Raw genomic sequence first — 12,404 nt, forward strand, 5'->3', positions numbered from 1 at the left:
AGGCCTTAAACGTTACAATTATCTATCAGGTGCTTGAGGCAGCAATAGACCCTTGGAGAAAGTGGGCTGGAGGCCGATGTATTGAATCTCGACGCAATGTGAGTGTTCCATCGTCATTAGGAGGCCTTGAACCTTACAATTAACTATCAGTTTCGCGTTGGATTCGAAAATCTAGACTCACAGGTGACGGACCACATTGTGCCCGAGGCAGCAATATCCCCTTGTAGACAAGTCGGCTGGAGGAAGATGTATTGGATCGCGACGCGATTTGAGTGTTCCATCGTCATTAGGAGGCCCTGAATGTTATAATTAACTATCAGTTTTTCGTCGGATTCGAAAATCTAGACTCACAGCAGACGGACCATTTGGTGCCCGAGGCAGCAATATCCCTTTGGAGACAAGTCGGCTGGAGACCGATGAATTGAATCTCGACGCAATTTGAGTGTTCCATCGTCATTAGCAGGGCCTAAACGTTACAATTAACTATCATTTTTGCGTCGGATTCGATAATCTAAACTCACAGGAGAACGACCATAAGGTGCCCGAGGCAGCAACAGACCCTTGGAGACAAGTCGGCTGGAGGCCGATGTATTGAATCTCGACGCAATTTGAGTGTTCCATCGTCATTACAAGGCCCTGAACGTTACAATTAACTATCATTTTTGCGTCGGATTCGAAAATCTAGACTCACAGGAGAACTACCATAAGGTGCCCGAGGCAGCAATAGACCCTTGGAGACAAGTCGGCTGGAGGCCGATGTATTGAATCTCGACGCAATTTGAGTGTTCCATCGGCATTAGGAGGCCCTGAACGTTACAGTTAACTATCATTTTAGCGTCGGATTCTAAAATGTATTAACAGGAGAAGGATCATATGGTGCACGAGACTGCAATATCAACTTGGATACAAGTCGACTGGATGTCGATGTATTGACTCTCGACGCAATTTGAGTGTTCCATCGTCATTACAAGGCCCTGAACGTTACAATTAACTATCATTTTTGCGTCGGATTCGACAATCTAAACTCACAGGAGAACGACCATAAGGTGCCCGAGGCAGCAACAGACACTTGGAGACACGTCGGCTGGAGGCCGATGTATTGAATCTCGACGCAATTTGAGTGTTCCATCTTCATTACAAGGCCCTGAACGTTACAATTAACTATCCTTTTAGCGTCGGATTCGAAAATCTAGACTCACAGGAGAACGACAATAAGGTGCCCGAGGCAGCAATAGACCCTTGGAGACAAGTCGGCTGGAGGTCGATGTATTGAATCTCGACGCAATTTGAGTGTTCCATCGCCAATAGGAGGCCCTGAACGTTACAATGAACTATCATTTTTGCGTCGGATTCGAAAATGTAGACTTACAAGAGAACGACCATTCGGTGCCCGAGGCAGCATTAGACCCTTGGAAACAAGTCGGCTGGATGACGATGTATTGGATCGCGACGCAATTTGAGTGTTCCATCGTCATTAGGAGGCCCTGAATGTTACAATTAACTATCAGTTTTTCGTCGGATTTGAAAATCTAGACTCACAGCAGACGGACCATTTGGTGCCCGAGGCAGCAATATCCCCTTGGAGACAAATCGGCTGGAGGTCGATGTATTGAATCTCGACGCAATTTGAGTCTTCTATCGTCATTAGGAGGCCCTGAACGTTACAATTCACTATCATTTTTGTGGTGTCACCGCCAGACACCACACTTGCTAGGTGGTAGCTTAAATCGGCCGCGGTCCATGTAGAACATGTCGGACCCGCGTGTCGCCACTGTGATCGCAGACCTAGCGCCACCACCAAGGCAGGTCTCGTGATACGAGAGAGCACTCGCCCCAGTTGTACGCGAACCTAGCTATCGCCCAGTTGTACGAGAACCTAGCTACCGCCCAGTTGTATGAGGACCTAGCTACCGACCAGATGTACGAAGCCTTTCTCTCTCATTAGCCGAGAGACAGAATAGCCATCAGCTAAGTTAATGGCTACGAACTAGCAAGGCGCCATTTGTATCAGTGCCTATAGCTTACGAGTATTCAAGAGAGATGTATTCCAAGGACTAATAAAAAGATAAGTAATAAGCATCTACATACTTTTCTTCTTATTCATTTATAAGTTCTCATGTTCCAGACTTCACGCCCGTCTGCTTTAGCCGTGCGTGCCCTATCGGTTACAGCGTTAGTCTAGAGTTCATTTTCAGCCATCTCAACTTCACGGTGTCGGCCAGCTCCCGACACAACATTTATTGGCGACGAGCAAAAGAGTTTGTATTAATTCGTTTACAACATTGGCGACGATTTAAAGTGTTCTGATTGCTTACATTTAATTGTGTCATGGCTTCGCCACATTCTCCAGATGTACTGTCCGAATTTTATCGCTTGCAGAATCAGCAGACTCAGGCGTTACTGGATGCCCTTGGACAGCTCGTCCAGGGTCAACGTGCGCTGCACACCGATGCGGCCGCCGCCGCTTCTTCGCTACCGCTGCCACTAAACGCTGTTGCACCTCCCTTTCGACCATACGTGGCAGCCGATGAGACCTGGCAAGAGTGGTCTCGCCAGTTCAACTTTCACCTCGCTGCCTACAGAATTCAAGGTAATGAGCGGCAGCCGTTTTTGCTTTCTTGTGTCGGTGTGTCCACATACCGTGTGATAGTGAAATTGTTTCCCCGACGCGAAGTAGCAACTCTGTCCTACGAGGAAATTTTGTCTGCATTAGATGCCTATTTTAAAGAAACAATTAATGTGGTTGCAAAACGGTATACGTTCTTTCGTACAAAACGTACGGCCGGTCAAACTAATAGGGAGTGGGTAGCAACATTGCAAGGACTTACTAGGGACTGTGCCTTTGAATGTGACTGTGGTCTTTCTTATTCAGATACAATGGTGCGTGATGCAATTGCACAGAACGTTTCTGATGTTCGCATACGGGAGCAAATTTTGAAACTAGTTAATCCCTCCCTTCAACAAGTGATAGACATATTGGATAGACAGGACACACTTGACTGTGCTCAGGAATCTTTTGAAACTTCGCCAGCCGTGTGTAACATTAACCGGCCCGCTGGACGCGCTGCGCGGCCCGGTAACCGGGCCTTGCGCACGTCGACACAGCGACCGCCGCGTGCTAAGCCAGGTGTGCCGCGCCAGCCCACAAATGCTGTGAAATCATGCCCGCGGTGTGCTACTAGACATTCGCGTGAACATTGCCCGTCACGCCAAGCTATTTGCTTTTTCTGCAATAAGAAAGGACATGTTCAAAGTGTTTGCCAGAAAAAGCTCCGATCAGACAATCACAATCATTCCAGGCCCTTTGCTTCGCGCCGGAATCGAACCAAGGACACTCAGGCTCGTGGACCTTCGCCTATGGACATTCATGTCGTTAATTCCGCTTCGTCCAGTGACACTTTCTCTAACAGTGACTGTGATCGTCCCACAAAAACTGTGCGTCGACGTCGCCGGAAATCACGTCAATTAGCAAGTGATTCTGTACCAGTGTCTGTTCCAATTGCACAAAACAGTCGCTCTTGTCGTCAGCAGAACAATAAACTTTTTGTGGACTTAGACTTTGAAGGCAAAGTGATACCATTCCAGCTCGATACCGGAGCTGCAGTTTCATTGCTCAATCACGACACGTACAAACAACTGGGCAAACCTCCGTTGCGTTCCGCAAATGTTAAGCTAACTACATATTCCGGACAGACAATTCCTGTGTTAGGACAGTGCAGCCTTCTTGCAACATACAAGGGACAAACAAAACTTGTGTCATTTTACGTTCTTCGTTCTTCTTCTGCAGTGAACTTGTTTGGTCTCGACTTGTTTCAGTTGTTTAACATGTCTATTGTAAATCAGGTCCTATCAGTGAATCAGACTGTGCCTTCAGACAGTGTTTCTAGTGTATGTGACGAATTTGCAGACATTTTTGCACCGGGCTTAGGTTGCGCTAAAAACTATGAAGCACATTTGGAACTGGAAGGCAACGCGCAACCGAAATTTTTCAGAGCGCGCAATGTTCCCCACGCATTGCGTCAGGAGGTCGCAAGAACATTGAACAATGTAGAATCACAAGGTGTGAGTGAATGTGCGCAATGCCTCTTTCATTTCAGCTCCGCTTCATCGCTTACGCCGTACAGGTGTTCCGTTCGTCTGGACGACGGAATGCGAACGCGCCTTTCGCCAGTTGAAATCGGCGTTGCTTTCTAATACTTGCCTTACGCCATTCGATCCCCAGAAACCCCTTTTGTTGATGGTCGATGCATCGGATTTCGGGATCGGTGCTGTGCTTGCGCACAAAGTTGGCTCCCATGATCGCCCTATTGCCTTTGCGTCCAAATTGCTCTCGTCTGCGCAAAGAAATTATTCACAGATAGAGAAAGAAGCTTTGGCTCTCGTGTTTGGTGTTACTAAGTTCCATGATTTCTTGTATGGTCGTCACTTTATCATCATCACAGACCACAAACCTTTGACATCGCTGTTTCATCCGACCAAGCCTGTACCTCCACGTACAGCGCAGAAATTCCTTCGCTGGTCTATTTTCCTCTCGCAGTACCGCTACGATATCTTGTATCGGTCCACTGCTAAGCACGGAAACGCCGATGCGTTGTCCCGTTTGCCTGTTGCTGAGGATAAAGCATTCGATTCTTCCGAACTTGCTTGCATGTTCATTGATTCGGAAACCGATGAAGTGGTCGAATCGTTTCCGATTGATTTTCGTCGTGTCGCTACAGCCACAGCTGCTGACCCTGTCCTTGCTACTGTTTTACGTTTTGTTGCTACGCAATGGCCTTTGTCAAAGTCTCGGATCGAGGATCCGTTGGTTCGCCGATTTTTTGCTCACAGGGAGAGACTTTTTGTTCGACGTGGTGTTTTGTTGTTGCGTTCTGATAATGATCAGTCCAGAGTCGTGGTCCCACGTTCGTTACGGTCCTCGGTTTTACGGCTTCTTCACCAAGGACATTGGGGTATAGTGCGAACGAAACAACTTGCTCGTCAGCACTGTACTTGGTTCGGAATCGATGCTGCGATTACGAATATGTGTTCTTCGTGTCCGGCGTGTGCCGAACAACAGTCCGCACCGCCGCGGAAAGTCTTTGCGTGGCCAAACGCCACTTCCCCTTGGCAACGCTTGCACATTGATTTTGCTGGTCCATTCTGGAATGCTCGATGGTTGGTTCTGGTCGATGTCTTCAGTAATTTTCCTTTTGTTGTCCGGATGTCTTCCACGACGTCCTCCGCCACCATCCAAGCGTTGTCTGCTATCTTTTGCATTGAGGGTCTTCCGCAGACTATTGTTTCCGACAATGGCCCACAATTCATGTCCGCAGAATTTCAGTCATTCTGCCAGGCCAATGGTATTCAACATCTGACATCCGCGCCGTTTTCGCCTCAGTCCAACGGTGCCGCTGAACGATTGGTCCGGACTTTCAAGTCACAGATGTTGAAATTGAAAGAGTCGCATTCTCGGGAGGACGCATTGTTGCTCTTTTTGTCTTCGTATCGCTCTCAGCCCCGAGATGGTCGCTCGCCGGCTGAGTTGCTCCACGGTCGTCCTCATCGCACCTTGATGTCTTTGCTGCATCCGCCGCATCAGGTTCCTGTGCAGCGGCAGACTCCTGCTTTTGCTCCAGGCGACGTTGTATTTTATCGCAACTATCGAGGTTCACGGCGTTGGCTCGCCGGGCGCATTCTTCGCTGCCTCGGCCGCGCGATGTATTTGGTTTTGCGGGCCTCTGGTGAGGTGCGTCGGCATCTCAATCAGCTGCGCCTCTGTCGTCGCTCGGGTTCTGCCGCTCCCCGTCTGCTTTCAGCGACGGTGCCGTCCGGTCAGCGCCCTGGGGACCCATCTACTGGCTCGCCTCATCCCCAGGTGTTACCGACGATGCCTTCCATTTTGCCCCATGGCGACGCGCCGCCGCCGCCGCAGCAGCAGCAGCCGCCGCCGCCGCTTGTTCTCCCGCCGGCGCCGCCCGCATTCGACGCTTCGTTGCAGCCGCCAAGCGCCTCCCAGGGTCACGCGCCGCCGATCGCTTCCCGTGGCCAGCTGTCCTCCGCCATGGAACTCCCACCCGCTCCGGACCACATGACGTCATCGCGCGTCGGCTACCCCGACGCAATGGAAATCGACCCTTCGGTCCCTCCTGTCTCATTACGGGCGCATACACCGCATGTTGACGTGCACCCTGGACTAGTTTTCCAGGCGTTTCCTAGCTCCCCTCGGACCGAATGGCCGGGTGCGGGTGGCACAGCCTCGCCTGTTGTTAGGCTCCCCACCTCATCGCATACGTCAACATGTGGTCCTCCCCACGGCGGGCGGAAGCCTTATCACACAACCGTTCGCCGATTTGCGGGGGAGGAATGTGGTGTCACCGCCAGACACCACACTTGCTAGGTGGTAGCTTAAATCGGCCGCGGTCCATGTAGTACATGTCGGACCCGCGTGTCGCCACTGTGATCGCAGACCTAGCGCCACCACCAAGGCAGGTCTCGTGATACGAGAGAGCACTCGCCTCAGTTGTACGCGAACCTAGCTATCGCCCAGTTGTACGAGAACCTAGCTACCGCCCAGTTGTATGAGGACCTAGCTACCGACCAGATGTACGAAGCCTTTCTCTCTCATTAGCCGAGAGACAGAATAGCCATCAGCTAAGTTAATGGCTACGAACTAGCAAGGCGCCATTTGTATCAGTGCCTATAGCTTACGAGTATTCAAGAGAGATGTATTCCAAGGACTAATAAATAGATAAGTAATAAGCATCTACATACTTTTCTTCTTATTCATTTATAAGTTCTCGTGTTCCAGACTTCACGCCCGTCTGCTTTAGCCGTGCGTGCCCTATCGGCTACAGCGTTAGTCTAGAGTTCATTTTCAGCCATCTCAACTTCACGGTGTCGGCCAGCTACCGACACAACAATTTTTGCGTCGGATTCGAAAATCTAGACTCACAGGAGAAGGATCATATTGTGCACGAGACTGCAATATCAACTTGGGTACAAGTCGACTGGAGGTCGATGTATTGACTCTCGACGCAATTTGAGTGTTCCATCGTCATTACAAGGCCCTGAACGTTACAATTAACTATCATTTTTGCGTCGGATTCGAAAATCTAGACTCACAGGAGATCGACCATAAGGTGCCCGAGGCAGCAACAGACCCTTGGAGACAAGTCGGCTGGAGGCCGATGTATTGAATCTCGACGCAATTTGAGTGTTCCATCGGCATTAGGAGGCCCTGAACGTTACAATTAACAATCATTTTAGCTTCGGATTCGAAAATCTACTCACAGGAGAAGTTCATACGGTGTTCGAGACAGCAATATACCCCTTGGAGACAAATCGACTGGAGGCCGATGTATTGAATATCGACGCAATTTGAGTGTTCCATCGTCTTTAGGAGTCCCTGAACCTTACAATTAACTATCAGTTTCGCGTCGGATTCGAAAATCTAAACTCACAGGAGAACGAACATAAGGTGCACGAGGCAGCAACAGACCCTTGGAGACAAGTCGGCTGGAGGCCGATGTATTGAATCTCGACGCAATTTGAGTGTTCCATCGGCATTAGGAGGCCCTGAATGTTACAATTAACTATCATTTTTGCGTCGGATTCGAAAATCTAGACTCACAGGAGAACGACCATAAGGTGCCCGAGGCAGCAATAGACCCTTGGAGAAAGTGGGCTGGAAGCCGATGTATTGATTCTCGACGCAATGTGAGTGTTCCATCGTCATTAGGTGACCCTGAACGTTGCAATTAACAAACAGTTTTGCGGCGGGTTCGAAAATCTAGACTCGCAGGAGAACGATCACAAGGTACCCGTCGCAGCTATTGACCCTTGGAGACCAGTCCGCTGAAGGACTATGTTTTGAATCGCGACGCAATTTGAGTGCTCCATCGTCATTTGGAGGCGCTGAACCTTACAATTAACTATCAGTTTCGCGTCGGATTCAAAAATCCAGACTCACAGGAGACGGACCATTTGGTGCCCGAGGCAGCAATATCCCCTTGGAGACAAATCAGCTGGAGGACGATGTATTGAACCTCGACGCAATTTGAGAGTTCTTTCGTCATCAGGAGGCGCTGAACGTTACTATTCACTATCATTTTTGCGTCGGTTTCGAAAATCTAGACTCACAGGAGACGGACCACATGAGGCCCGAGGCAGCAATATCCCCTTGTAGACAAGTCGGCTGGAGTAAGATGTATTGACTCTCGACGCAATTTGAGTGTTTCTTCGTCATTAAGAGGCCCTGAGCATTACATTTAACTATCAGTTTTGCGTCGGATTCTAAAATGTTGACTCACAGGGGAACGACCATACGGTGCCCGAGGCAGCAATAGACCCTTGGAGACTAATCGGCTGAATGCCGATGTATTGAATCTCGAGGCAATTTGAGTGTTCCATCGTCATTAGGAAATACTGAACGTTACAATTAACAATCAGTTTCGCGTCGGATTCGAAATTCTAGACTCACATGAGAGCGTACATAAGAGGCCGGAGGCAGTAATATCCCCATGGAGACAAGTCGGCTGGAGGACGATGTATTGAATCTCGACGCAATTTGAGTGTCCGATCGTCATTAGGAGGCCCTAAACGTTACAATTAACTATCATTTTTGCGTCGGATTCGATAATCTGAACTCACAGGAGAAAGACCATAAGGTGCCCGAGGCAGCAACAGACCCTTGGAGACAAGTCGGCTGAAGGCCGATGTATTGAATCTCGACGCAATTTGAGTGTTCCATCGTCATTAGGAGGCCCTAAACGTTACAATTAACTATCATTTTTGCGTCGGATTCGATAATCTAAACTCACAGGAGAACGACCATAAGGTGCCCGAGGCAGCAACAGACCCTTGGAGACAAGTCGGCTGGAGGCCGATGTATTGAATCTCGACGCAATTTGAGTGTTCCATCGCCAATAGGAGGCCCTGAACGTTACAATTAACTATGAGTTTTGCGTCGGATTCGAAAACGTAGAATCACCGGAGACGGACCATGTGGTGCCCGAGGCAGCGATATCCCCTTGGAGACAAGTCGGCTGGAGGCCGATGTATTGAATCTCGACGCAATTTGAGTGTTCCATCGTCATTAGAAGGCCCTGAACGTTACAATTAACTATCCTTTTTGCGTCGGATTCGAAAATCTAGACTCACAGGAGAACGACCATAAGGTGCCCGAGGCAGCAATAGACCCTTGGAGACAAGTCGGCTGGAGGAAGATGTATTGGATCGAGACGCAATTTGAGTGTTCCATCGTCATTAGGAGGCCCTGAATGTTACAATTAACTATCAGTTTTTCGTCGGATTCGAAAATCTAGACTCACAGCAGACGGACCATTTGGTGCCCGAGGCAGCAATATCCCCTTGGAGACAAATCGGCTGGAGGTCGATGTATTGAATCTCGACGCAATTCGAGTCTTCTACCGTCATTAGGAGGGCCTAAACGTTACAATTAACTATCATATTTGCGTCGGATTCGATAATCTAAACTCACAGGAGGACGACCATAAGGTGCCCGAGGCAGCAACAGACCCTTGGAGACAAGTCGGCTGGAGGACGATGTATTGAATCTCGACGCAATTTGAGTGTTCCATCGGCATTAGGAGGCCCCGAACGTTACAGTTAACTATCATTTTAGCGTCGGATTCGAAAATCTATTAACAGGAGAAGGATCATATGGTACACGAGACTGCAATATCCCCTTGGAGACAAGTCGGCTGGAGGAGGATGTATTGAATATCGACGCAATTTGAGTGTTCCATCGTCTTTAGGAGTCCCTGAACGTTACAATTAACTATCAGTTTCGCGTCGGATTCGAAAATCTAAACTCACAGGAGAACGACCATAAAGTGCACGAGGCAGCAATAGACCCTTGGAGACAAGTGGGCTGGAGGCCGATGTATTGAATCTCGACGCAATGTGAGTGTTCCATCGTCATTAGGAGGCCTTGAACCTTACAATTAACTATCAGGTTCTCGTTGGATTCGAAAATCTAGACTCACAGGAGACGGACCATTTGGTGCCCGAGGCAGCAATATCCCCTTGGAGACAAATCAGCTGGAGGACGTTGTATTGAACCTCGACGCAATTTGAGAGTTCTATCGTCATCAGGAGGCGCTGAACGTTACTATTCACTATCATTTTTGCGTCGGATTCGAAAACCTAGACTCACAGGAGAAGGATCATAAGGTGCCCGAGACAGCAATATCCCCTTGGAGACAAGTCCGCTGGAGGCCGATGTATTGAATCTCGACGCAATTTGAGTGTCCCATCGTCATTAGGAGGCCCTAAACGTTACAATTAACTACCATTTTTGCGTCGGATTCGATAATCTAAACTCACAGGAGAAAGACCATAAGGTGCCCGAGGCAGCAACAGACCCTTGGAGACAAGTCGGCTGGAGGCCGATGTATTGAATCTCGACGCAATTTGAGTGTTCCATCGTCATTTGGAGGCCCTAAACGTTACAATTAACTATCATTTTTGCGTCGGATTCGATAATCTAAACTCAGAGGAGAACGACCATAAGGTGCCCGAGGCAGCAATAGACCCTTGGAGAAAGTGGGCTGGAAGCCGATGTATTGATTCTCGACGCAATGTGAGTGTTCCATCGTCATTAGGTGACCCTGAACGTTACAATTAACAAACAGTTTCGCGTCGGATTCAAAAATCCAGCCTCACAGGAGACGGACCATTTGGTGCCCGAGGCAGCAATATCCCCTTGGAGACAAATCAGCTGGAGGACGATGTATTGAACCTCGACGCAATTTGAGAGTTCTTTCGTCATCAGGAGGCGCTGAACGTTACTATTCACTATCATTTTTGCGTCGGTTTCGAAAATCTAGACTCACAGGAGACGGACCACATGAGGCCCGAGGCAGCAATATCCCCTTGTAGACAAGTCGGCTGGAGTAAGATGTATTGACTCTCGACGCAATTTGAGTGTTTCTTCGTCATTAAGAGGCGCTGAGCATTACATTTAACTATCAGTTTTGCGTCGGATTCTAAAATGTTGACTCACAGGGGAACGACCATACGGTGCCCGAGGCAGCAATAGACCCTTGGAGACTAATCGGCTGAATGCCGATGTATTGAATCTCGAGGCAATTTGAGTGTTCCATCGTCATTAGGAAGCCCTGAACGTTACAATTAACAATCAGTTTCGCGTCGGATTCGAAATTCTAGACTCACATGAGAGCGTACATAAGAGGCCGGAGGCAGTAATAACCCCATGGAGACAAGTCGGCTGGAGGAGGATGTATTGAATCTCGACGCAATTTGAGTGTCCGATCGTCATTAGGAGGCCCTAAACGTTACAATTAACTATCATTTTTGCGTCGGATTCGATAATCTGAACTCACAGGAGAAAGACCATAAGGTGCCCGAGGCAGCAACAGACCCTTGGAGACAAGTCGGCTGGAGGCCGATGTATTGAATCTCGACGCAATTTGAGTGTTCCATCGTCATTAGGAGGCCCTAAACGTTACAATTAACTATCATTTTTGCGTCGGATTCGATAATCTAAACTCACAGGGAACGACCATAAGGTGCCCGAGGCAGCAACAGACCCTTGGAGACAAGTCGGCTGGAGGCCGATGTATTGAATCTCGACGCAATTTGAGTGTTCCATCGCCAATAGGAGGCCCTGAACGTTACAATTAACTATGAGTTTTGCGTCGGATTCGAAAACGTAGAATAACCGGAGACGGACCATGTGGTGCCCGAGGCAGCGATATCCCCTTGGAGACAAGTCGGCTGGAGACCGATGTATTGAATCTCGACGCAATTTGAGTGTTCCATCGTCATTAGATGGCCCTGAACGTTACAATTAACTATCCTTTTTGCGTCGGATTCGAAAATCTAGACTCACAGGAGAACGACCATAAGGTGCCCGAGGCAGCAATAGACCCTTGGAGACAAGTCGGCTGGAGGAAGATGTATTGGATCGAGACGCAATTTGAGTGTTCCATCGTCATTAGGAGGCCCTGAATGTTACAATTAACTATCAGTTTTTCGTCGGATTCGAAAATCTAGACTCACAGCAGTCGGACCATTTGGTGCCCGAGGCAGCAATATCCCCTTGGAGACAAATCGGCTGGAGGTCGATGTATTGAATCTCGACGCAATTCGAGTCTTCTATCGTCATTAGGAGGGCCTAAACGTTACAATTAACTATCATTTTTGCGTCGGATTCGATAATCTAAACTCACAGGAGGACGACCATAAGGTGCCCGAGGCAGCAACTGACCCTTGGAGACAAGTCGGCTGGAGGACGATGTATTGAATCTCGACGCAATTTGAGTGTTCCATCGGCATTAGGAGGCCCTGAACGTTACAGTTAACTATCATTTTAACGTCGGATTCGAAAATCTATTAACAGGAGAAGGATCATATGGTGCACGAGACTGCAATATCCC

This window comes from Schistocerca serialis, unplaced genomic scaffold, assembly GCF_023864345.2.
Source record: "Schistocerca serialis cubense isolate TAMUIC-IGC-003099 unplaced genomic scaffold, iqSchSeri2.2 HiC_scaffold_1393, whole genome shotgun sequence".
In the NCBI taxonomy this organism is placed as follows: domain Eukaryota; kingdom Metazoa; phylum Arthropoda; class Insecta; order Orthoptera; family Acrididae; genus Schistocerca; species Schistocerca serialis.